The sequence below is a fragment of the Passer domesticus genome, chromosome 9, assembly GCF_036417665.1.
Source record: "Passer domesticus isolate bPasDom1 chromosome 9, bPasDom1.hap1, whole genome shotgun sequence".
Lineage (NCBI taxonomy): Eukaryota > Metazoa > Chordata > Aves > Passeriformes > Passeridae > Passer > Passer domesticus.
This window is the reverse complement of record NC_087482.1, coordinates 28,565,800-28,589,471: the sequence shown is the minus strand read 5'-3', so window position 1 is coordinate 28,589,471 and position 23,672 is coordinate 28,565,800. Positions and strand designations below refer to the sequence as shown.

The following is a 23,672-nucleotide window of genomic DNA, read 5'->3' as shown; positions in this document are numbered from 1 at the left end:
ATAAGGGTGACAGCTAGAAGTTCCAGTTAAATGCCTTTTACTTTGTAGTGGAGACGTGATGCTGAACTTGAGAGAGACACAGGTGGGGGTGTTTGAGAGTTCAGACCTGAGAGTCCTCACATTTGGCAGAGTCAAATTAGGTTTAATTTGTCTCTCAGGCCAACAGCAGGGCCATGCTGTGCTCTCAACTGACCCTATTATTTGAAAACTGAGGATTCTAAAGAAAAAAAGGAACAGTAAATAAGATACTGTAAATTAACAGGTTTTCTGTGCAGCAGATTGAAAGTGAAGCCTGGCCAGCAATGTGGGCAGAGGGGAGAAGGGGAGAGAGCTGCAGGTAGAGCAGAAATGCAGAGATGTGTGCTCAACTGAAAATGCTCCCTGGGATGTCCTGCCAGAGATCAAACAGGGAGTGCTGAGAGAGCAGCAACATTTCCAGCCCCACACAGATGTCAGCCAGGGCACTAAAGCAGAGAGTATCTGTGTCTGGGGAGTATTTGCCTTTAATTCCCTAGAACAGGAATTTTAGTCATCGTGGCGAGCAGAAACAAGCCTGGTGAGCTGCTGGGGTCTGTCAGAGGAGTAATTGCTCAGAACATGGAAAAATAACTTTTGAAAAAACCAGGGCAAAGCCACGGAGACAGTATTTGGCAGGCCATGTGTTTAATGGTGAGACTCACTCCACTGACACACAAACAAGCACTTGCTACCAGTTGTTCATATCTGGCTTCTGAGGCAAGGAATTGTCATGAAAAATCAAAGCACTCCGAAGTTCTTGAAATCTAGATGGTAAAAGATTTTATTTCATTGAGAGATCTAGAACAGGAAATCAGGCTTGTTGCTTTTGCTCGTTAGTGATTTAAATCAATCAGAGCTGAGCTGAATTGGCTCAGAATTTCACCCAGGCTGCGTTTCCCTCTCCCACTGGTTCCCTTTCTCCTGTTTCTGGTGGATCTCAGTGAGTGCTGGTAAAGGAAAGGCTTTTGGCACCCAGCAGGGGCAGAACCTGAGCAGCAGCCTTTGTGCTGAGCTCAAACAGAGACATTCACAGCCAGTAGAATTTGGAGGCAATAGTGGCCATTTCAAAACAGTTGGCAAAACTTGGAGGTGCTTGAGTGTGAAGAAGATGAAAGAAGGATGTGCAGAAGATGCCATGTTCCATTTCCCAAGGGATGGGAGGATCTTGGGAGATGACCAAGAAGTGCCAAAATTCCTGAGACCCGCGCCTTTTTTTATTCTCATTTTGGTCCAGTCCCTGCTGTTCCTGTCCAGCTCTCTGCTCACACAATGTTTTATGGGGCTGCCATTGTTTTCCTGGGCAGCTTAGGTTGTAATTTCAGACTGTTCCCACAGTATATTCAATATGTTTCCAGCCAGTGGATTTCAGTTAAGGAGATTAGTTGCTCTTATAGAATGCTACTGGACAACATTAATACTTGAGAATTATTGTGTAAAATAAGGTTTAGGCTCCCTGGGTTGAGGGTGGTAAGCTGTAAAGTTTTTTTTCTTAAGTGCTTAATTTTCTTGTTTGCTCCAGATGGATGGTTTCAATTGATTTCAGGCAAAGGTGTTTCTACTGGCCACACATAATGCAGGAGCTTTGTCTGAAAAAAAGTAAACATTTTTTACTTTGCATGGTTATGGATGTCTCAAACCCCTCTAAGCTAGGACTGCTGCAAGTATTTTCAGGCACTTTTATTTATGTGAAATAATTTCAATGGGTACTGTAGATGACAAAAGTGGTGGGTTGTTATTTTATGCTGTCTTTTACTGCATCGTTGTAAATCAGTTTAACCAAATATTTGCTTGAAAACCCTAAAATAGCACATTTTATTTCACTTTTGGTGTAAATGGGCATAATTTCATTTGACTTTATAGCATGTCCTCCGTCCTAAAGTTAGCCCACATTTCACATGCTCCAAATTGCCTGTTGGTGTAATTTTGGGAAAGCAGAATGGATACTCCAGGAGTCTTCCTTGGAACACAGAAATACAGAGTAAAGCTTTTTTCTATCTTGAGTCCTTTCTCCTCCTCTTTTGTCTCTTTTCCCCACATGTGGAATTTCAGGGTGTCTGTGCTGACCTCCAGGAAGGCTGTGGGAAAAGGCTGGCCTTGACCTGCTTTTACAGCGAGACGTGAACATCACAAATATCTTTAACACCTCAGCTTCCCGTACAAAACCCTTAACATTTTGTCAAGAGCACGGTGACTTTTCTGCCCAAACATCTGAGTTTGGGCAGCAGCTCCAGCAGCCTTTCCTGGGGCACACAGGTTTGTGGCTGCAGGAGCTGCTGGCTCTGAGGTGTCTCTGAAATCTGCTTGTGGGGCAGCGACCACACACGTGCGTGGGCAAAGCTTCCCCTGCCAGGCTTACAGCACCTCCTGGCTTTGTTCTGCTCCTGGAACACTCCAAATTACCTTTTCTGTGCACTCTGCTGGACTCCAGGGCGTGCCAGAAACCTGAGAGCAGTGGATTGATGGGAACTGCAATGGCTGGAGGTTCAGGAGCAGCAAGATCTGTCAAGAGAAGGATTAAATTTTATGGAAGCAGTCGGTATCACTGGAACTTCTAAATTTTAAAGTGTTGTGTGTGAGTGGGATGGCAAAACTAAATAGAGCATACAGTTTGCCTTAAAAAAAGCCCAAAACCAACAAGAAACCAGAGCAAAATTTAACTCTCAGGAGTATAGTCTATGAAACACTTCATGCTTAGAATATTTTTTTTTCTCATAGAAGCAGACTAGAGCAAGAAAGAAGATTAAAAACCTCATTTCTGTAGCTTTGAAAGATCTTTAAATGCTTCTTCTTGACTTTTAGCTATATGTCTTTCTTAAATTTCTATTTTGTACCAAAAATTTTTAGTTATAGTGCATTTTTTCTTCTCTTAGAATAAAACCCAAAAAAGTGGCAGTTAAAAAGGACCAAAGTATCATTTGTATGAGCTTCCAGTTCTTTGGTGCCAGCCTGATACACATGACTAGTCAGAATTTTTGGTGCTTTTTGCTCAGTAGTGATAGTGTACCAACTTTGCCAACTTTGTGTAATTTGAGCCTTCCCCCTCAGTGTTCTGCCTAACATGGGAAATTCTAACACTTGTGCTGCCACATATCAAAGCACTGACTTTTTTTCTGCTTTTCCAGTGTTTTTATGATGCCTACAAAGGTACCAGGTGAGCAGGAGGCATTGGACAGGCAAGTTTACACCAAACACTCCCTAGGATATAAATGATATTCAGCTCTTTCTGTGAAGAGTTAATGGGATTTTATTGTTATATTTGCACATCAGTGCTTCTGTCAACCATCACTGCCTGGCTCTCTGTGCACATAAACTAAAAGGTGTTTGAAGAGGTAAAATTTGTCTTGATCTCCAACCCCTCGGCACCAGTGACCGTTTATAAGTAATCAAACCCCCTCTTTGCTGAGCTGGGATATTGATTTCTGTGCAGCTGTTAGTACAGAAGAGTCACCCGTGGTGGGAGAAAGCAGAACCAGCTGCTGTCATGGCATGCACCAAAGAAGTTTTTTACACTCACATGCACAAAGCTATGCCACCAAACTTGTTTTTGTATTTGAGACTGACAGATCCCCTGGACATTGACCTTCTTAGGCAGAGACTGTGCCCAGCTGTGACCCTTGGAGCTGGCACTGCTGGCTGGAGTGCTGGGCTGGCTCTGCTCCATGGCTTTAGCCTGTCCTGCCCCAGCCAGCACCCAAAAATCCCTGGATGTGTGTCTGGACAAACATAAGCTCGCTCTGCTCGTGCTGACGTAAGATGCAAAGACTGAGGCACCAGGAGGCAGCTGAGATTATCAGATCTGTGCTGAACTGTGCAGCTCCAATTTGTGTTGCAGCACAGGCAGTTTCAACACTCATTTGAATCCAAATTGTTATTTAGAGGTGCTCAAAGTTATTTGAAAAATTCTCCCTTTACAGGGAAAAAACCCCACCCCAAGTGAGAGACTGGTGCCACCCCACCCAGTGCTTACTTTGGCTCAGTCCATCAACACTGTCTGGTTTGTTTCCATGCTGGTGTTTTCTGAGAGACTGAAGACATCCTCTTTCTGCAGCGGGAAACTAATACAGAAACTCAGAAACTTGGACTGGTTTTTTTTTTTTGTTTTTTTTTTTTTTTTTTTTTTTTTTTTTTTGTTTGTTTGTTTGGTTGGTTTTTTTTGGGGCTTCAAGAAATTGAATGTCTTGTCCAAACAGAGGCTCCCAATCCCTGTTAGTGATACTCCAGTCTTGGTGTTCCTTTGCTCACCATCACTGGTCAATGGCCAATGAGTACGTGTGCACTGGGTGATCACAATTTTAGTTGTTAGTTCCTTTGACCTCGGGTTAAAGAAACAGATTAGAAACAGGTTTGTCCCTGAGCTCGATGGCCAGGTTTTCTGACATGTTGAACTCCATTCAGCCAAGTAGCCTCCTTATGTATATCTGTATGTGTGAATTCTAAAAAATGTCTAGGTCCCCTTTCTCCATTTAATGGCATTTTTCTCAAGCGAGTCCTTGTGTTGTGGTAGGGCACTCGCAGGGGAGGCACTGAACACTTCCCTCATCCTTTGCCTTATCTTTGGGTCTGAATTACCTTTTATTGAAAACTGTATTCAAACTTCAGCTATTGAGTTGACATCTATTTAAGAAAGGAGGAATATATCTTTTGAGTTGTTATTGTTAAAAAGGGGGTTTTAAGATCCAGGACAAAAGACTGGATGTTAAACCTCCCTCTCTTGCAGAGAATTCATTCAGCAGATAATGCGATCTGCTCGGGATAAATGAAGATAAGACATCCAGGTTCTGTCAGCAGCCTCAGTTCCCTGTACTCTTTGCCGTGGAGATGTATTTTTTCCGTTTTAAATGCTGCTGGGGCTCGCAGCGTCTATTGGATGTGGTTCCTCTGAGGGCTGCAGCAGCTTATTGCTCACTGCGCTGGAGCCGACAGTGCTTGAGATACTGACAGCGGAGCAAATCCCAGCTCTGCTGCTGCTGGACTGCCGCTGGGTTCGGGGCAGTGCGGGGGGACCCCAGCAGCTGTCCGTGGTTGGATGGGGAGCTCCTTTCCCGTCTCCTCCCGGGGATGCTCCGGGAGCCCGGGCGGGGGCTGCGCCGGCCGCGGCCGCCAGGGGGCGGGGGCAGAGGAGACCCCGACACCAACCCCGGTCCTGACCCCGGTCCTGACCCCGGCCCCGGTCCTGACCCCGGCCCCGGTCCTGACCCCGATCCTGACCCCGGTCCCGACCCCGCTCCCGGCCCCTTTGGCTGCTGCCCCATCCTCCGGGTACCGGCGTGGCGTGGCCGCTCCGTCCTCCCGGTGCTGCGGGGCCGTTCGCGTCCCGGCTTTGTCCCCCGTGCACAGCCGCATTCTCTGCGTTTCCCGCTCCGTTCTCTCTCTCTCTCTGTTTCCCGCTCTGTTCTTTGTGCGTTTCCCACTCCCAGTCTTTCCGTTTCCCTCTTGCCTCTCTCTCTCTCTGTTTCCGGCTGTTCTCCCTCTCTCTCCGTTTCCCACTCTCATTTTCCCACTCCCGTTTCCCCGTTCCCCGCTCCATTCTCTCTCTCTCTCTCCTTTTCCCACTCCTGTTTTCCCAATCCTCTTTTCCCTCTCCCGTTTCCTTTTTTCCCTCTCCCGTTTCCTCTTTTCCCTCTCCTGTTTCCCACTCCGTTTTCCCTCTCCCATTTCCCACTCCGTTCTTTTTCTCTCTCTCCGTTTCACTCTCCCGTTTCCCAGTCCATTTCCCTCTCCCGTTTTCCCGCTCCACTTCCCTCTCCTGTTTCCCTCTCCTGTTTCCATCTCCCGTTTCCCACTCCGTTTTCCCGCTCCGTTTCCCACTCTGTTTTCCTCTCCCATTTCCTGCTCTGTTTCCCACTCCATTTCTCCCGTTTCCTGCTCCGTTTTCCCGCTCCGTTTCCCACTCCATTTCCCCTCTCCCGTTTTCCCGCTCTGCTTCCCTTTCCTGTTTCCCTCTCCCGTTTCCCACTGCGTTTCCCTCTCCCATTTCCCTCTTGGTTTCCCGTTGACTGTGGTCTCTGCCCCTCTGTGGATCAGGGTCCCCCTGCAGCACAAGCGAACCCCGAGCTCGGGTGGCAGAGCTGTGACCCCAAGTCCGGGGGTTTGGGTGCCTGGAGGAAGGGAAGATTTAGCCTGGAAGCTAAATTCTGGAAGCAGAATGGAAGGAGACGTTTCAAGGTCCCTCCTGCCCCGTTTATAAATCTTTCTGGCATCACTTTAATGGTGTTTTGTGTCAGTGACCTCCCAATTTCCCAGTCACCCGCTTTTCCTGGTGTGTAATAAAGCCCTTACTGCTGAGCAAAGAGCTTCTGCCTCTTCTTTTAGAATGCAAGCCCCAGAATTCTGTCCCAATGTTGTGTTGAAACCCCAAATTTGCACTGCCCAGCGTTGCCATTGATTTAATGCCATAAAGAAGGAAGAAATGGGGTCTTTCTGATTGCTACATGGTCTCCTTGAAGTGATTAGGTGGCTGAGTAAATACAGAACATTTCTGCTCTATAATCTGTTTTGTAGCATAAAACTACAAGTGAAACCAGCTGATCATATTCAATCCAATTACAACCTAATAGCTTTATATGGAGTCTTTGCATTTCTTAAAAAAGTTCCACATTCAGGACACATCCTTGATGGCAGTGTAACACCTGTGCTCTTTGTAATATTGTTCTTGTTGTCAAACTTAAAGCCAATCTTTGAAATGTATTTTTTTCCCAAAATGTTATCAATCAGGGTCCATCACTGCATTATTAATTCCTAACTAAAATGGGTGAAAACCAACCAGAACTAATTTTAAATTTTTTAAATCTGAAATAACTATTATATGTCATAAAACTGTAGTTCTGAAATGAAGCATCCTGTTGGGATAAAACAGTGAGTGTGTTCCTTTTGGTGCGGGAGAGGAGAATGGATTTGCTCTCAGCTTGCTCTGTTTCTGTCCCCACTGCTGCTGGCCTGGCTGGGAACATCTCGAATGTGAAATGTGTAACAGAGGATGTGTAACATTCTGCTACCCAGAATTTCTGCCATCCACTGCAGGTGACCTGATTGTATATTGGTGAACATAGACATTTTTTTATAATTGAGGCACCTTCCTGCTGTATCCAGCATTATGGTGTAAACAAACAGGTGGGTGGCCAGTAAAAGGTGGAATTACCTTTATTTATTATTTTTTTTTTAAGTTGTAGCCAACTCTTTATAAAGAAAGAGTTTTTAGCTTTTGGACAGATATTGTTTTCCAAGATTTGCAAAGTTTATCTGAGGTTTTTGAGAGCTCTGCTCAGAGCACTTTCTAGAGGAGACTGTTCAAAATTTTCTCTGGCTCTGGGAAGCATCTGTGACTGGACATTCAAAACCCAGACAGGGATCCCAGCCTAGTTCAGAATTAGAATGTGACTGTTCCTTCCAGTTTAGCTGTGATGCATCTGCTCAGCATGCTTAAATTGCTGCCTCATTATGTGACAATTAATAGTTTTGTTGATGTTTATATACATATGTTAATATTTTCCTCAAGATTGTCAACCCCCTATGCATATCGATGAAATGAGATTTCACCCCATTTAACATTTTTAATGTGGCATAAACAGAGCTGTTTGTTTAAGTTTAGGCACACTCTGCTTCCATCAGTACAGCTCCTGGTTTCACCAAAGCCTTTATCAGTAAAAATGAGATGGGAAGCTGCCTCCAATGTGAGTTACATAACAGGTAGAAACCCTCTTTGGCTATAAAATATTTATTCAGTATTATGTAAGAAAATGGAAAAGCTTGGAGGTGGAGAAAAAAGAGGAAAAAAATCTAATATAAGATTTGAGTGGGAAACTGAAGCAGATAAAATCTGAGAAAGTGAGCCTGGTGATGGTGGAAAACAGAGTCTATTTAAGGTTTCCTTCATGACTTCACCATTAATTCCCAAAGTTTCCAGGCTGAGGAGAGAAAAAGAGTGTACAGGGTCTGATCTTTCTGGTGCAGAGCTCTCATGTATGCTCAGATACCAGGCAGAGGAAGAAATGTCTTTTATTTGCTCCATCAAGCTTTTGTCATGTGGTGTGAGGATCCAGTGGCAGCTTTTTCCAGGGAAGTGTGACTGAAAGCTCCCTGCACCCACTGCTGCCAGGGGCACAGGGATGCTGAAACACCTGCAGGGTTCCTTCTCCATGCCAAGGAACTCTGCCAGGAAAGCACAAGGTGTGATGTGAACACTTTTACAGCAAGTGAAAGTTGTGCAGCCTTGTGCTGCTTTCTCCTTCCTGACACTGGGCAGAGGTTTCCCTGCTGGATGTTTCTGGGTGCCTTGGAGCAGGAAGCAGCTCCTGAGTTTGCTTTCTCTTGAGGCAGAGGATTTGTACCTAGGTCTGTCTCTCAGTGTATGTACATGGGTTTCTTTGTGTTCTGCAGATAGGTAAAGAATATTGGCTTCAGGATTTTAAGTTTTTTTTTTTTAAATTTTGTTTTAAAATGAGAGGTTAATCTTATTTATCCCCAATTTTAAAGCCTTGATGGTTTTATGCTCTCTTTTAATTTAAATCTATAGTGTAGAGGTAGTAAAAACCTTTAGTTGTTTTATTAATGTTTCTCCTCAATGGTTTAATTTCCTCCTGCAAGAATTACATTGGAAAGCATGGATAACATATGTACTGTTAACTTAGTAAATGATTGATTTCAAATATTTGGCCAGAAAAGTAGGGATGAATTCAAGTGGATGATATTCCTTGGTTCCAATTAATGTAGGAGCAAAGGATTCTCAGTGGGGAAAGGCTTTGATTCCCTTATCTTGCTGTCAAAGCACATGATGAGGAAAATGAAATTAACTTGTCAGAAGCAAAGTTTGGTGAGAACTCATCTGCGTGCAGAATAATTCCTGTAAGCATGACATCTTAATTTCAAGATGTTTCTGACACTGCACAGAGAATTTGTCATGCAAATGAGATCCTCATTAGGAAGTAATATTTTTAGAATGCTTTAAGCAAGAAGTGTGTTCTTCTAAAGGCTTTTTGTACATACATAGAACAACCCTTTAGGAGGGAAGGTCAAACTGGACATGGCTGTGTTAATGAGACAAGCCTTGTCCCAGATGATCACCTTAGGAAATCTGAATCTGGGGTTCCTACATGATCTACTTTTCACAAAATGTTATGCTTTAAAGGCCTAGGCTTTCATGTCCAAAATTCAGCCTACCAGTGTAAGCTACCAGGGGCTGTTGCTTTGCTGCAGTGCACCACTGGATCTCCTTCCCATCCATTTCATTTAATTCAAGAAGGAATGTTTGTTTCTCCTGCTTTTGAGCCTGAAGGCTTGTCTAGACTGAGAGAAGCTTTGCATTCACCTCAGTTGTGTTTCTGCAAGCCTTGTTTTGTAACACAGGTACTTCTGCAGGTAATTTCCAGCCCATTCCAGAAGCTGGGGAAGTTTTCTGTGTGTCAGCAGGAGGAGGCTTGACTTTGCTGATGGCAGAAAATCCATGGGCTCTGCGCAGTCCCCTGAGTGTGAGCAGCAGAGAGCAGGAGATGATAAGAGGTTTTGCTCAGTGAACTGTCCTGAACCAGCTACAAGAACCAGAGGAATCCTCTGCCTGGTGCAGCATTCCAGCAGTGTGAAGGACAGAAATGATGAAGGTGTACGGGAAGAGTGGTGATAGAAATCAGGAGCTCAGCTCACTGCATGGTGGGAGTGACAAAGAGGAAATTAATTACCACTCACATCACAACATTTGCTACTCTGGCTCCCTTGTTGACATGACCAGATAGGTATTGTTAAGGAGGAGCAGTTTGTGTGAATTTCTCATGCTGTAAATAGGAGCAAGTGATGAAAATGAATGTTCACTTTGGTGTCAGTCTCCTGTGGAACTGATAAAGTACCAGGAGCTGGGATGATCTTTGGTATCTGTCAGCCTGAATATTGAAATAATAAAGTGTGTGAGCTCTTCTTCTCTGTGTGCTTAGGAAATGTTTAATTGATTAATGTGGGCACTTCTCCTCAAGTGAAGTGATCAGAACTTTTGTCAGGTGGGTTTGGGTTCTCCTGTTCACCTGGAGAGTGTTACAGACAAAGTCTGGAGGGTGCTGGTCCTGGCCAGAATGCCAGTGAGCATGTAAGGTACCAACTCCACTGTGCATTCCTACTTCTGTTGAGATGCAGTGCTCTTATTTCCTTCTAATATAGATCCTGAAATTACTTAATTTGTTGATAATTTTTTTAATGATAGTCATCTAAAAAAACCCAACTGTGAAACTTCTACCTTGAGTAATGAAATAGTTTCTGAATATTTTTTATATTCAGTTTTGTATGGTTTTGGGTTTGATATAATGTATCTTATAGAGGTTTGGGGATGAGTGTGTGCTTTCACTAAGTGAAGCAATGATTCTTGCAGCCAGTGAAATGGCAGGGAAACAAATGCAGTTACTGCTCAAGAGCGTGATGTTGGCTTTGAAATATGCCCTGAGTCTGGGCTGCCTTCATGAATTGCACTCCCTCCTTGTCTGAGCAGGATGCTGATGTCAAAGCTGGGAGCTGGGCTTGGGTGAGGCTCTGTGTGCAGGGAGGGAAGCAGAAAGCACACTGGGAGATCTGGATGGGGAGAAAGGAGCAGAGAATGGCATGGAACAGACCCTGCTCTGTCCACAGAGGAGATTTCCCCTGGTGGGCTTTTGGTTTTGTTCCGGGAAATGGAGTTTATCTCTGTGCTTTAAATAACTTTTTTTTTTCTTCTGTGTTTTATTTTTTCTTTTGTTCTGTGCTTTTCTTTTAAGGAAATCCATAATTAAAAATGAAACAAGCAAAAAATTAAAACAAAGTCAACCCCCTCAACCCCAAATAACAACCCCCCAAAACTTTAAATCAAACAAAAAAATCCCAACCAACCAACCAACCAACCAACCAACCAACAAACCAAAAAACCCCCCCCCAAAAACCTCAAAACCAAAAAAGCCACAAAAAACCTCAACAACAACAACAACAACAGAAAACCCCAAACAATCAATTCAGTGAAAATCCCCAGTGCTCCCTGAATCTGGGTAACTGCAGGCACAATAAAATAATAGTGATTTTAGTTAGTGGCAAGTAAAAATGGAAATTTTGTCATTATGATAGCAGTTCCTAGACAGCATTGTTGAATTGATTGTGCATATAATATATCTGTATTTCAGAATCTACAGGTAAATAGCATATATATGAACACAGTAGTGATATGCTCTCAGCCAAATCAAAGCATTATTATTTTATTATAAAAGGTATACTTTATTATAAAAGGTAAGGAAATATTTTCTATTTTCTATTTTCTATTTTCTATTTTCTATTTTCTATTTTCTATTTTCTATTTTCTATTTATTTTCTATTTTCTATTTATGTATTTGATAGTTAATATTTTTATATTTTCATATATTTATATTTATATATTTATATATTTATATATTTATATATTTATATATTTATATTTTTATATTTTATTATAAAAGGTAAGGAAATGGGAACAGAAATGGGATAGAAAGGGTAGATAGAAACCCTAATAATGAAGGAAATAAGAGATGCAGGCAGGTATTTGTGTGTGTCTGTGAGAATCTGAGCCCACATGTCCTTGAGTGCTGCTGCAGAGTCTCACACTGCTTAATGAATGTACTTTACTAGAAGAGTTATTGACTTTTGGGGGCCAATCCTGTGTCTCTGAGAATGTGATGGACGAGGTACAGGGCAGCTGAGACCATGGGTGCTGCATTCCAGGCTGCATTCCAGCTGGCAGGCACCTGGCACCCACACTTCACCTGCCTGCAGTGTTGACAAAGATAATTGCAGCATTTCTGGAGAGAAAAAAAATCCATTCTTATGGCAGTCAGCTCCAGGGGGATTCCTTCCCGAGGCACTCAGGGCAGGTGGGGGCCTGGGACAGAGCTGTGTGACAGAGCTTGGCACTGTCACCAGGGGCTGCTCAGCTCCTGCAGCAGGGACAGAGTGGGTGATTGAAGGTGCAGCAGAGAACAGAAAGATTCTGCTTGACAGAAATGCAAAGGTTTCCTTACTGCCCTTCTCGTGGCGTGGGACATGAGGGCCAGCAGAGCAGGTGCTGATGTCACCTCTGCTGTTTTCAATGAATGGTTTTTGTCTGGAGCTCTGGTCAGTCTGGCAGGCTGTGCAAGGGCTGGCACAAAGCTGTCTCCAGAAGTGGTCAGCCTGTGGCTGGGATGCCTTGGGGAACATGGCACTCTGTGGATTTACTGCTGAGATTTAGATCCTGATTGATTTCCTGAAAGGATCCACCCCAAAAGCAGACATTTATCACAGGGAAATTTAAGAACGAGCATTATTCTTCAGTAAGGTGCTGATTCTTCGAGGGTGATCCAGAGTTCTGAGGTGTAGATGGCTCAGGTCTGGTGGCATTTCTGTGCACTCTGCTGGAGTCAGAAGCCCTGGCTGTGCAGCTGGAGCTGTGTTGAGGGCACAGAGCTTGTCCCTGCAGTGTGGTACCAGAGGGGCCAGAGCTGCCTCTGGCACGGGCCGAGCAGCAAGGTGAGTGCCTGGGCACACAGGAGCACAGCCTGAGCTGAGCCAGGTTCATTTCCCCAGGGTCAGAGGCTGTCCTGGGCTCATGCTTGGTGCTGTGGGGCTTTGTTTGTCCTGTTGTACTTTGCTGATGCAGTGCTCAGAACAAAGAGTGTTTTAAACTGTGGAGCACAAGTGACAGAGGATGAATTTTGTCATGCAAGCACCAAACAGAGCAATAAGTACAGGGAGAAGGCATCCTCTTGCCATCAGTGTTTTATTTTTTAGGGATAAGAAGTGCTGCTGGATACCATCAATTCACTAGTATGTACAGCAGACTTTGACATATGGGGTATTTAACAAAAGTTTAGTGATTAGTTTTATTAGTCTAATAAAGTAATTTTATAGATTTTTTTCCTTGTCAAATATAATCATTCAAATAATATTCTAATCATGCAGTAATTACCCATGATCACAGACTCCAGTCTATAAACACTAGAGATGCTTGTGCTTTTGTATACTCTGGGTTACCACAATAATTAGTCCTGGCTGTTCCAGCAATTACAATTGCCTTTGTGCTCTCTGCTTAATGAGTGACAGAAAGTACAAACCATTTTGAACAGGGACACTCAGGTGTATTTGATGAGAATTTAAACTTTCCCATAGCTGTTCATTCTTTGAATTCCCATACCAAAACTAATCTGGGAAGCTGTATTTTTTGTGTTTCAGGACAGATTTCCCACGACCCCGACTATAAATAAAACAAGATTATTATTTCTGGAGGCTGATTCTTTCTGCAGGAGGCTGAGCAGTTTTCAAGGATGCTTTTTTAAAATTAAGACAAACAAACAAAAAAATAATGAAACCATTTTTTTCCTGTTATCACCCATCCATTGTCTTTCTGTGAATTGAATCTTAACCCTCCAACTGAGGCCGTGCTGACATAGCAAAGTGGTTTGTTCTTGGCTGTTCACTCTTTGGAAAAGTTGATGGTAAATATGAAGAAGGTTAAGACTTGCAAAGTCAGAAATGAAGATGTATGCAACCATTTTGCATTGAAGTTCCAAGGTTGGCTCTGTGCTTTATAGATGAGTTTTCAATTCCCATTTATCAGCAAAAAAGCTGAACTGTGGCCTGTGTGTTCATGGCTGGACACTCTGCTAAGCTGGCCACAGTTAAATTTGGACAAGGTTAAAGGCAGATAAAATGTAGTCTTGATGACATATGCTTTATGTCATCCATCCTTGATGAATTTTCAGGGAAAAGGTTACATTCTGATTTCCAGCAAGATACTGGAAAAAGAGCTTCCTGGACTTGCTCAGAAATGATTTATACTTATGGTGTTGGTCTGTAGATAAAAACCTACAAGACAGATCTGCAGGAGATGTATTTCTGTCCCTGCTGGCTGCTGGGAGAACGAAAAGATCTCGTGCTCTGAATTTACTGACTCCTTAATGGAAAAAGGTAATACAGCATGATTAGAATATTGCATAGGCTTATGAGTAATATGAATTCTTTAATGAAAATTTAAAATTGGAGAACGCTAACTGCAGCAATATTACTGATGCTGTGATCCCCTTGAGCAAAGGACTTGGCTCTATTTTTTATTGCTATTCAGAGGTAAATAAGGCAACCAAGTGGGGAGATTTGACAGTTTGCAAAAGCTGGTGGCCTCGCTTGAAAGCTGCTCTAGCTGGCCTTGCCTTGGCAGGAGGGTTGGACTAGATCATCACCTTCTAGATGGTGATCACCTGACTAGAGGTCCCTTCCAGCCCTGATTGCTCTGTGGTTCTCTGAAAGCATTGAACTGAAGGTTTTAAAGGAAAAAGTTTTAAAACCTCCAAATAAGAGTCATTGCTGTAGGTTAAGACAAACAAGACCTGAATCCTGCTGGAAGGGAACATGAGTGGCACATGCACGTGGGAGAAGAGTTCTAAACCATACAGAATTGTCTGTTGTGGTTTGAGAATGGGGTTTGTGATAGCTGAACAGTTATTTTTGTAAGCAAAGCAAATCACAGCTGGGCTTTATTCATGTCCTTGGTGCCTTCCAGGCTGGGACATGCCATTAAAATTCCACTCTGTTAATGATGGAGATGGTGGTACCATGGATAGGGCAGACAAAGTGACCACAGAGTCCTTGACATTCTGCCCTGATGTGATGGGTTGGCCCCAGCTAAGAGCACAGTAAAATGCTAAGAGCAAAGCACTTACACAGCTTCTTGCTCACACTTTCCCCACAGTGGGATGAGGCAGAAAACAGGAGGAACTGGAGTCAGAAATCTCATGGTTTAAAATGAAGACAGGGAGATCACTCACCAGGTACTGCTCTGGGCTGAATGGACTGAACTCGGGGAATCGAACTTGATTCTACACATTTGATTTTACTGATTGGGAAAGAGATGACAATCACTGAAACACTGTAGGAAGACACCTTTCATCCCCTTTGTAGGCTCAAGCTCAGCACAGAACACCCCTGCCCTCCCCTTGCTGTGGCTGGGATCAGTTCCTGCTGCTCCTTGTTCCTCACTCTGCCCCTGCTCAGTCATTTCCTGGGCTCTGCTGAGCACCCACAGGCTGCACCCCTCCAGGGGTGCCACCAGCTCTGTGCTGTCACTGCTCCATGCTCCAGTTACTGCCATTGCCTAAATGTTCTCTCATGGGAGCAGCTCAGGCTCCTCTGAGTGTTCCAGGGCACCCCAGACTCCTCCTTAGGCTCATGGAGGGCACAGGGCAACCCCAGCCCCCTCCCACTGAGCCCCTGCAGCCCCCTCGCTACCAGGCCTGGGAATTGGTGCCAATTCTCCTGGATAAAAACCCTTCCAGGCTCCAGGCTGGCTGCTGGGCTGGCCCCACGCCGGGAGGGGAGTGCTGAACCTGGGTGCTCGGGTTTCCTGCTGTCGGGATGATCCAGAGAGTCCCTTTTTCCCAACCCAATGGTCAAAGAAAGAGTTGGAATTCTTCGGTTCTGGTTCACAAGGTTGTTTGTTGTCTCTTATCTAAGACATTCTTTTTCAGACACCCAGAGCTCTGTCTTGCAGGTCCGTCAAGGGCACACTGCCTGCCCCTGGGCTGGTGTCTATATTTTATACTATGAATTATGTGTACTTTATTTATCATTATTTTCCAATACCTATCACCTCTGTTAGACTGTCTACTTCTATTCTAAACCAATCCAAATGTGCCACCATCACCAAGAAGATGGAGGCTAGGAAGAAGAAGGAAGAAGGACAGGACAACACCCAGATCCCTCCATCTTGCCTCCTAGACCCCCTATAGTAAAATCCCCAAAATTTCACTTTTCAACCTGTGATTAATTCATTATCACTCTACTTAAACTTCTGTGACTTGTGATTTTTCATACAACTTTGGTAATTTGCTCCATGGGTTAAGATCGAAATCCCAAGTGTCTCTGGCTTCCTGCCAGGACTCCCCAGCCCCCTGCCAGGGGCTCAGGCCATCCAGGGGATCCAGAGGGGTGTCCTGGGTTCCGACACTGGCTGATGGGCACAGCCTGGGCCCTTGGTTCTCAGCTGCCCCTGCAGGAAGCAATCCTCAAGGGATGGCAGCTCCTGGGGGTGCCTTTTGTTGGCACAGGGGTGCAGTGAGGGGCCAGTGTTCAGATCCAGCAAGGTCAGTGGGTCCCAGCTGGCACTTGAGGACAGCCCCTCTCTGCCTGGTGTGGCTCTGCTGGAGCAGCTCTCTCTGTAACTCTGCAAACACAGCTGTGCCAAGGCGGGGTGAGGGAAGGACTGGAGTGAGAGTAACCAGAGCCTTGGTTCCTTCTTGGCAGCAGCCCCAAGAAGATGCTGCAGGAGGATGAGGAAGCAGCTTTGTGGCTGGGACCTGTTTATTTCCAGCTGCAGAGGGGCAGCCTGTCAGCTGAGAGCACACAGGGATGGGGCCAGGGCCTTTGAGCCTGCAGGAGCACCAGAACAAGCAGAGCAGCTTCTTCACCCTCTCACTGTCCTGCTGGTACCCAAGGGGCTGTGAAGGGAGAGAGCTGAAGGATTCCTTCCTCTCCCTCCTGCTGGCTGCAGGCAGGGCAGGAGAGCTCAGGATGGCTCCTGGGGCTGCAGGAGGGACCAGGGCAGCTGGGGCACAGCCTGCAGAGCCCTGCCTGCCTTCCAGAGCTGGATGAGAGGATTTCAGGGGCGAAGCACAGGCTGTCTGCACAGCACGGGTTGGGCACCCTTGTCCTGCACTGAGGAGCTGTCGGAGGTTTGCTGGAAAAGCATTTTTCTGGTTGTTTTCCCGTCTGTCCCCTGCTCTGTCTGTGTTTGATGGCACTGGCTGCTTTCAGCTTGCAGATTTTGTCAGTGGTTCTGTGGCAGGTGCATTGACCTGGGGGTAAGAACAGGTAGGGAAGGGACATTCCTCTCCTGGGCTTTGCATTCCTTTTGAGCTCCACCTGTTGAAGTTGGAGGGAGGAAATTATTTTCAAATGTGCTTCTCTCCATGGATTTTGTGTCTCTAGGTGGTCACCAGATACATTTTCAACTCCACATTTGAAGGAATAATTGTAACAATTTTCTTTATTAAACATATTTCTCCCACCCCAAATAAGTCCAGTAGTATTTAAAAAGCTTTTTTGTGTTATGTTTTCCAGTAAAAAACCTGTGCTTGGACTTAGGCTAGAACTGCTCTGCTAATGAAAACTGTGTGACAAACAAAACACTTTCTTCTCTCCTGTTTTCCTGAGCACCTTGAAGCTTGTGCCCAAGCCAGAGGGAAGGGGCATCCTCCCTTGTCCCACGGGTGCTGGAGGAGATGTGAAACTGTGGAATCCAGCTCTGCAGCTCAGTCTGAGGTCAGAGCTCATCCTGCTGAGAGGGGCAGTGGCTGGCAGTGCTCCTGGCACTGGGAGTCCCAACACAATAATGCAGGAGGAATTGTGAGAGATGAAAAGTTTTCCCTTTAAAAAGGCAGTAAGGGCTGTAAAAAGAGAAACAAACAGAAAAGTGCAAACCTGGGAGTAGTCAGTGGGTATCAACCGGGGCAAAAGGAAAAGTTCAATTTGCTGGCATAGACACATTATGATTCCTATGTGCAGGTAAAGCACAAAAGGAAAGAATGTAGGAATTTCTATTTAATGTTGTTTCTATAATTCAGATACATTTCTATAATTTAATTCCATGGTTTCTGCTGCCCACTTTAATAAGGTTTTCTGTGTTTGATTGCAGATGTTTGTATTTCAAGGTCAGAAAGTTTGAGGTGCCTCAGCCTTGTAGGTTCTAGAGGAAAATAACTTGCAGCAAAACTGTACATGACCTCAGAGGCAAACACAAAATAAAATAATCCCTGGGATCTGCAGACTTAATTTAGAATGCAGAACATTTCCCAAGCAGCGTTTTACTGTTTTGCTGGAATGATGGAGCATATTGTTAATGTCTTAAAATTTTTAAGAGCATTTAAAGATTTATTTTTGTAACCATTATTTTACTTGGTTATTCTGAGATTGGGTTGAGTTTGTTTTATGGCTGTCATGTTGTTTGTTTTTTTTTAATTGCTTATCAGACCAGAGGTATTTGATACACATCTCACTAGGCTTGCTTTGGATTTATGGTTATTTTTAATAGTATTTACTATGATACCCATTTGCAACAAAGGTAACAACTAATTATGGAAATAATGTTGTGTGTTTGTTATGTCATCTCTTTCCTACAACGTTTATGGTTTTGTTTTCTTTTTCCTTTCATTGTTACCTTTTCTCCAGAAGAAAAGTGTTCAAAGTTTAATTCTAAACCACAATTTTCTCATAAAAATACACATCTTGTTAAATACGAAGTTATATAGGATTTATGCAAACTCTGTAAGCGGTGTTGTGTCACAATTTTTTGATTTTTTTTTTTCCTGAGGAGGTTTTTCCATTAATAAAAAGTTATTGTTTTTTTCTCACTTTATTTTTCTGATTTGTCAAGTTGGTTCTCATGTTTTACAAATATGTTCATTTGGAAAAGCTAGTAGTTATTAAAACCTTATAAGAGAAGCTGATTTTGGCAGTTAAGTTGCTTTTTTTAGCGATTTGTTTTCTAACATTTCGTTTTCCTTTGCCTTGGGCTAGAGAATTAATTTTGTTATGTTGGGGTGAGGAGTCATTTGCTTAGGCTGTTTTTCTATCAGAAGAGGTTATGAAGCCATGAAAGACAGTTAATTTGGAGAAGAAAATAAAAAACTGTGCTGTATGTGGGAGCACCTTCCTTGTAAAGTGTTGTAATGTGTTGTATCTATAAAATGGAATTAAACACTGGCAGTCTGAGACAAGTTTAATGGAAAAAAGCACCCCCAACCCGTTTTGCTGAAGGGAGTGGGGAGAGCTGTGGTCTTATGGCATTATTTTGTGACACTGAGACGTGGCCAGGGCTGGGACACTGAGGTGTGTCTGTGTGGGAGGCACAGGGGTGTCTGTCCCCAGCAGGACGAGCACAGCGACGCTGCTGCTGTCCAAGTGCTGGGGTCACAGCCCTTGTTCTGCTTGGCCTCAGTGCCACAGGCTGGCCTGGCTGGAAGGGACCTTAAACCCCATCCCAATCCACCCCTGCCCTGGGCAGAGACCCTTGCCACTGTCCCAGGCTGCTCCAGGCCCCAGTGTCCACCCTGGTTTTGGACACTGCCAGGGGTGCAGCCACAGCTGCTCTGGGAATTCCATCCCAGCCCCTGCCCACCCTCCCAGGGAACAATTCCATCCCAATCTCCCATCCATCCCTGCCCTCTGGCAGTGAGAGCCATTCCCTGTGTCCTGTCCCTCCATCCCTTGTCCCCAGTCCCTCTCCAGCTCTCCTGGAGCCCCTCAGGCCCTGGCAGGGCTCTGAGCTCTCCCTGGAGCCTTCTCCTCTCAGGTGAGCGCCCCCAGCTCTCCCAGCCTGTCAACATCCATCACAAAGTCCTTGATTTCATTTTTAGTGCCAAGAGTGGCTGAGACAAACAAATGTCTGTCAGGGAAGCCTGTCCCTGTGGACAGACAGAGCTCCTGCTGGTTCTGCAGCAGGAGCTGACGCCAGCAGTCCCTGCATGAGGAGTTCTGCTGCTGTGCTGCAGCATGGCAGTTCTGTTGTTGGAGTTGTAGGACACCAATGGACATTTCCAGCAGTTCTTTTGTAACACCCACTTTTGTAATACCCACTTATTGACGCTTTGGATTTTATCCACCCTCTTCTGAATGTGCCTTTTTTCCAAATTATTTAGTTGTTTTTTTTTTTTCCATTTAATCTTGGTGTTTAAAAATAGATATTTTTCAGACATCATTAAAACTTCTCCCTCCATGAAATTTTAACAGATGTGACACTTGAGAGGCTCTGTAGTGGGCAGCGATCCTTTATCAGGCAATGCTTTTTAAGACCTGCATTATTATTCAGTGATTAAAAATTCACAGGAGTGAAAGGATACCTTTGTAAATATTTTATTCTTTCTTTATTTGTTGCTATTTTGTTTTTTTTTTCCCTACAAGAGTTTTTAAGATGCTAATACCTGCTATGAAAGTCTGCTAGCAACTGAGGGATGATTTTCTGTGGACAATTCTAGTGCTGAGGTAGGCAGTGGGAAATGAGAATTTAAGGGAAGGGCTCAGCATGTTGAATTGTTTCACAGACTGCACCTGGCCTTGTTCTTTTGAGAATGAGCAAAGAAATACTTGTAGTAATGTGCATATTTTTCTTGTGGTGTTTGGTTGAGATACTGGGAAAGCTGTGACATTGAGTGGAGTTAGGAACTGCTAGAAGAAAATGCATATTAACATAAAATATAATAGATGCTGCTAACTCATTTTGGAGAGGTAATTGGCTGAAGCCTGTGCATTGTTTAACTAATTTCTGCTTCTTTATTGCTTCTCTTTCCATCATGGAATAATGAATATTCTTGGGGTTTTGGACATTTGAATAGAAATGTTCACCTTTTCCTTATGTTCCCCTGCCAAGATTTAAGTTTTTTGTGTGAATTGTTAAAAAGCTGTTTTGACAACGGCTCTTTTGGGAGGGCCAATCTTTGTGCCTGTCCTTTTGTGTTTGGTAACTGTTTAGGCACAGTGTTGTCAATGGGATGAAAATGCCAAAGTCAGCTGTGGTGGGAACTCCTCAGGTTCCAAACCACCGGGCAGTAAATTTCCAGCTGCTTTACACGTGAAGTGTTCTGTCACTGGAGAGGTTGGATCACCTTTCTTGTTTAGAGTTTTGCTATTTCTGGCTGTAACATCAGCATTTTGTTTTGACCAGCTCCCAGTAATCGCTACTGGAATACAAAGCTCAAAATATTTTATTTTCTGACCTCATGTCTTAGAGTTCGACTGAGTCACCTGCTTTTACTATTTCATGTAGGATAAAACCCCATTTCTTCAAAATCCCTTGTAGAAATGAATGCCATGTATAGAAAATCTCTAAAGGTGTGCATGAAGTATGACAAGGCAATTGTTTAAAATCTTTCTTTGTAAAGGTCACTTGTAAAAAAACCATTGAAAATAGAAAAGATTTCTTATGAATGGAGAAGACTAGAGAGGAGTGGACATGTGTGTTGGATCAATAGACGTGCCATCTCATCCCCTGTCAAAATCTACTTACTCTTTTTATAAAGCACAGTGGAAGTTAAAAAATGAATGTGGGAGAATAATGCTCTGTCAAATGTCTCTAACAAATGGTATTTCCAACAGTGGAGTGCAGTCAGGACTAGTGACATGGGACAGAGCTCATAGTCATGGAACTACATACAGAAATTCCAGCAGCATTTTAAGGATGAGCTTTGAGCTTATTTATTTCCTGTTCCCCTAGGAAAATAAAAAACCTCCTGCAGCAGCGGAGCAGTGTATGATTGAATTGAACTGGCATCTTCCCAGAGCAGAGAACTTGTTTTATTGACAGTGTATATATTTCAGCTGAACTATTTTAGTTAAGCAGTTTCCTTCCTGGAAATGTCAAGTTTCAGTAGTAGTACATTTTGGGGATGGTAATTGATATTTAAGATAATTGTGCTGCATGGATGCTGCTTTTTTTTTTTTTTTTTTTTTTTTTTTTTTTTTTTTTTCCCTCAGTGAGCACAGATAAATCCTTGAAGGAGACTTAAAGACAGACACCTTGGATTAGTGCAGGCTTAGCTGGGTCCTGTGTTTTACTGAATATTGTATTTGAGCTCCTCTCTGGCCTGAAGTGTGAGAATGGCAGATGAACATGAGGAAGGTTTGTTATGCTGGGGGTTGTGTTTTAATTTTAGAAGCAATTTTCTGGTTGTAGAGCAGGAGAGAAGCACTGCTGGTGAATGGTTCGCAAAGCTCTGTCTGCCATTTCCACTTCCACATGTTCCCTGAGCTCTGGCTCCATCTCTCACTTCACTCCAGGTGTCACAAAATTGTCACTGCCCATTTCTGGGATGAACATTAACACACCAAATATTGTTTAAAATGTGCTCACTTCAGTGGCCCAAAGATTCCGAGTGGCAAGAGATCGTCTGAATGCCTTTGATGCTGTTCAAAGCTCTCCCTGTTCCCTTGGATCAGAGCGATGCAAACCCAAGTGTTTGCTTTTCCCTTGCAGTTTAGGTCTGTGGAGATTGGATTTTTGATATTCTGGGTTTCCTGCTCAGATGGAATAGCAAGGCTCTATTTCAAGGGCACTGCGGGGAACGTGTGATACTCACAGAGCTCTTCTTGAGTAAGGAGGAGAATTATTTTAGCAGGTTGTTGAGGCAGACTGGTAGGATTAAACTGGCACACACCATATAAAGGAAAGCTGGTCAATCAAGGCAGAAAATACCTTTAAAAAGGGAGGATTTTTTTTATTATTTAGATATAATGCCCTAGTCAAAGACTAGTTTTTCCCTCTTGCATTCTTGAATAAATGAGTGGCAGCAGAATGCAAAATACAATTGACATGTTTATAATGTTCTTGTGAATTTTGGCCTGGTACTTCCTTCCCTGCTAATCCCTCAAAGACTTCTAATAAACAAATTTAATGGTACCAGTTGTGCAGTATTTTTTAAATTGAGAAGTTCTTTTCCCTGCTTTTGTTGGATCCATCTCAGCCAGAAAAGCAAATGCCTGCTGTTTTATGGGATTGTTGTTTTAAACTGTGTGTGCTGACAGAATAAATATTCAGGAGACAACATCATTTTGTGTGTATATATATATATAGGCAATTGGTTTTTTGGTATTTTTTTTTTTCTTTTCAGCTGATTTCTTGCTGGAGGAATAATTGTGGTTACTGGTGTGGGCTGGGGAGGTGTCTGCAGTGAGGGCTCCTCCTTGACCTCTGCTCTGGTGGATGTAGAAAGCAATGTTTGCTCTGACAATGCATTTGTGTCCCTATGAAAAAGGTGCTGAATCGTCCCCATTGTGCTGCTGTTCCTCTGAACCCATTCATGTTTCAAACAATAAAAAAAGGCATTGTGAGAGCCAAACACTTTTATGCCAACATAACAATATTTGAAGAAGATAATCAAAGCTGTTTGTTCTGCTTTGCTGCTTTTGCTTTGTCTGCAATTCAGGTCTTCATTATGAAGCAAGATGGTGTCTGAAACATTGTCTGTGAAAGAGGTTAAAAAAAAACCCAAACCAGAATAGATCTGGGGCTAAACCACCAAGAGAATGTGTATTGGCTTTCTGGAACATTCCTGGCTGTGTATTCTGTGTGTTTATGCCTGGTGTGTACCAGGCTCCTCCAGGTGTGGCTTTGGAAAGAAACATTCAGAAACCTTGTCATAGGAACGTGCCTTTATATATATGGACAGAAATAAATAGATAAAAATTTGTTTTATTTTGGACTTACGCTTAATAGAAAACCATAGCTGTTTTTGTCTTTCTTATGATAGGGCTTTCATATAAAATAATGATACTTCTGCTTTGTTGTAGAGGCAGAATTGTTATTTAAGCAGTGCTATAACAATGATTGGTGAAGGCTTCAGCAGAGCAGAACCCTGGAATTGTTTATATGTAGAATAGAAGAAACAGTGAAGTTCCAAGAGAAAGCCTTTGCTAACAGCACAGGAGTAATTTTTTCCCCCCTTTGTTTTGTGGGTTTGTTTTTTTTTTTGCTGTTGTTGGTCCTTCAGCCTTTTGCTTAGCTGTCAGAATAATAGGTCATATGGAAATTGGAAATATTAATAGAGAATAGCCAGAGAATTTGCATGCAGAAGGCAGCAAGGAAGCCCTGCATATAGCACAGGCTTCTGCATCCTGACTTGAAAGTTGTCTTGGTTTCTGATGGGCTATGGAGAGATGTATATATA

The 23,672-nt window shown here is 43.5% G+C and overlaps 1 protein-coding gene and 1 long non-coding RNA gene across 10 annotated transcripts in view; one reads left to right on the top strand and one right to left on the bottom strand.

The window, feature by feature from the left end:
• The window catches only part of ATP2B2 (ATPase plasma membrane Ca2+ transporting 2), a 391,446-nt gene that overhangs the window by 24,273 nt on the left and 343,501 nt on the right, over nucleotides 1-23,672 (top strand). The window lies entirely within an intron of this gene.
• LOC135307318 (uncharacterized) lies at nucleotides 1,471-5,472 on the bottom strand. Its single transcript, XR_010368022.1, has 3 exons — nucleotides 5,282-5,472; nucleotides 2,419-2,517; nucleotides 1,471-1,604 (listed from the first exon to the last, which is right to left on the bottom strand). It is a non-coding gene; the product is annotated as an uncharacterized LOC135307318 (long non-coding RNA).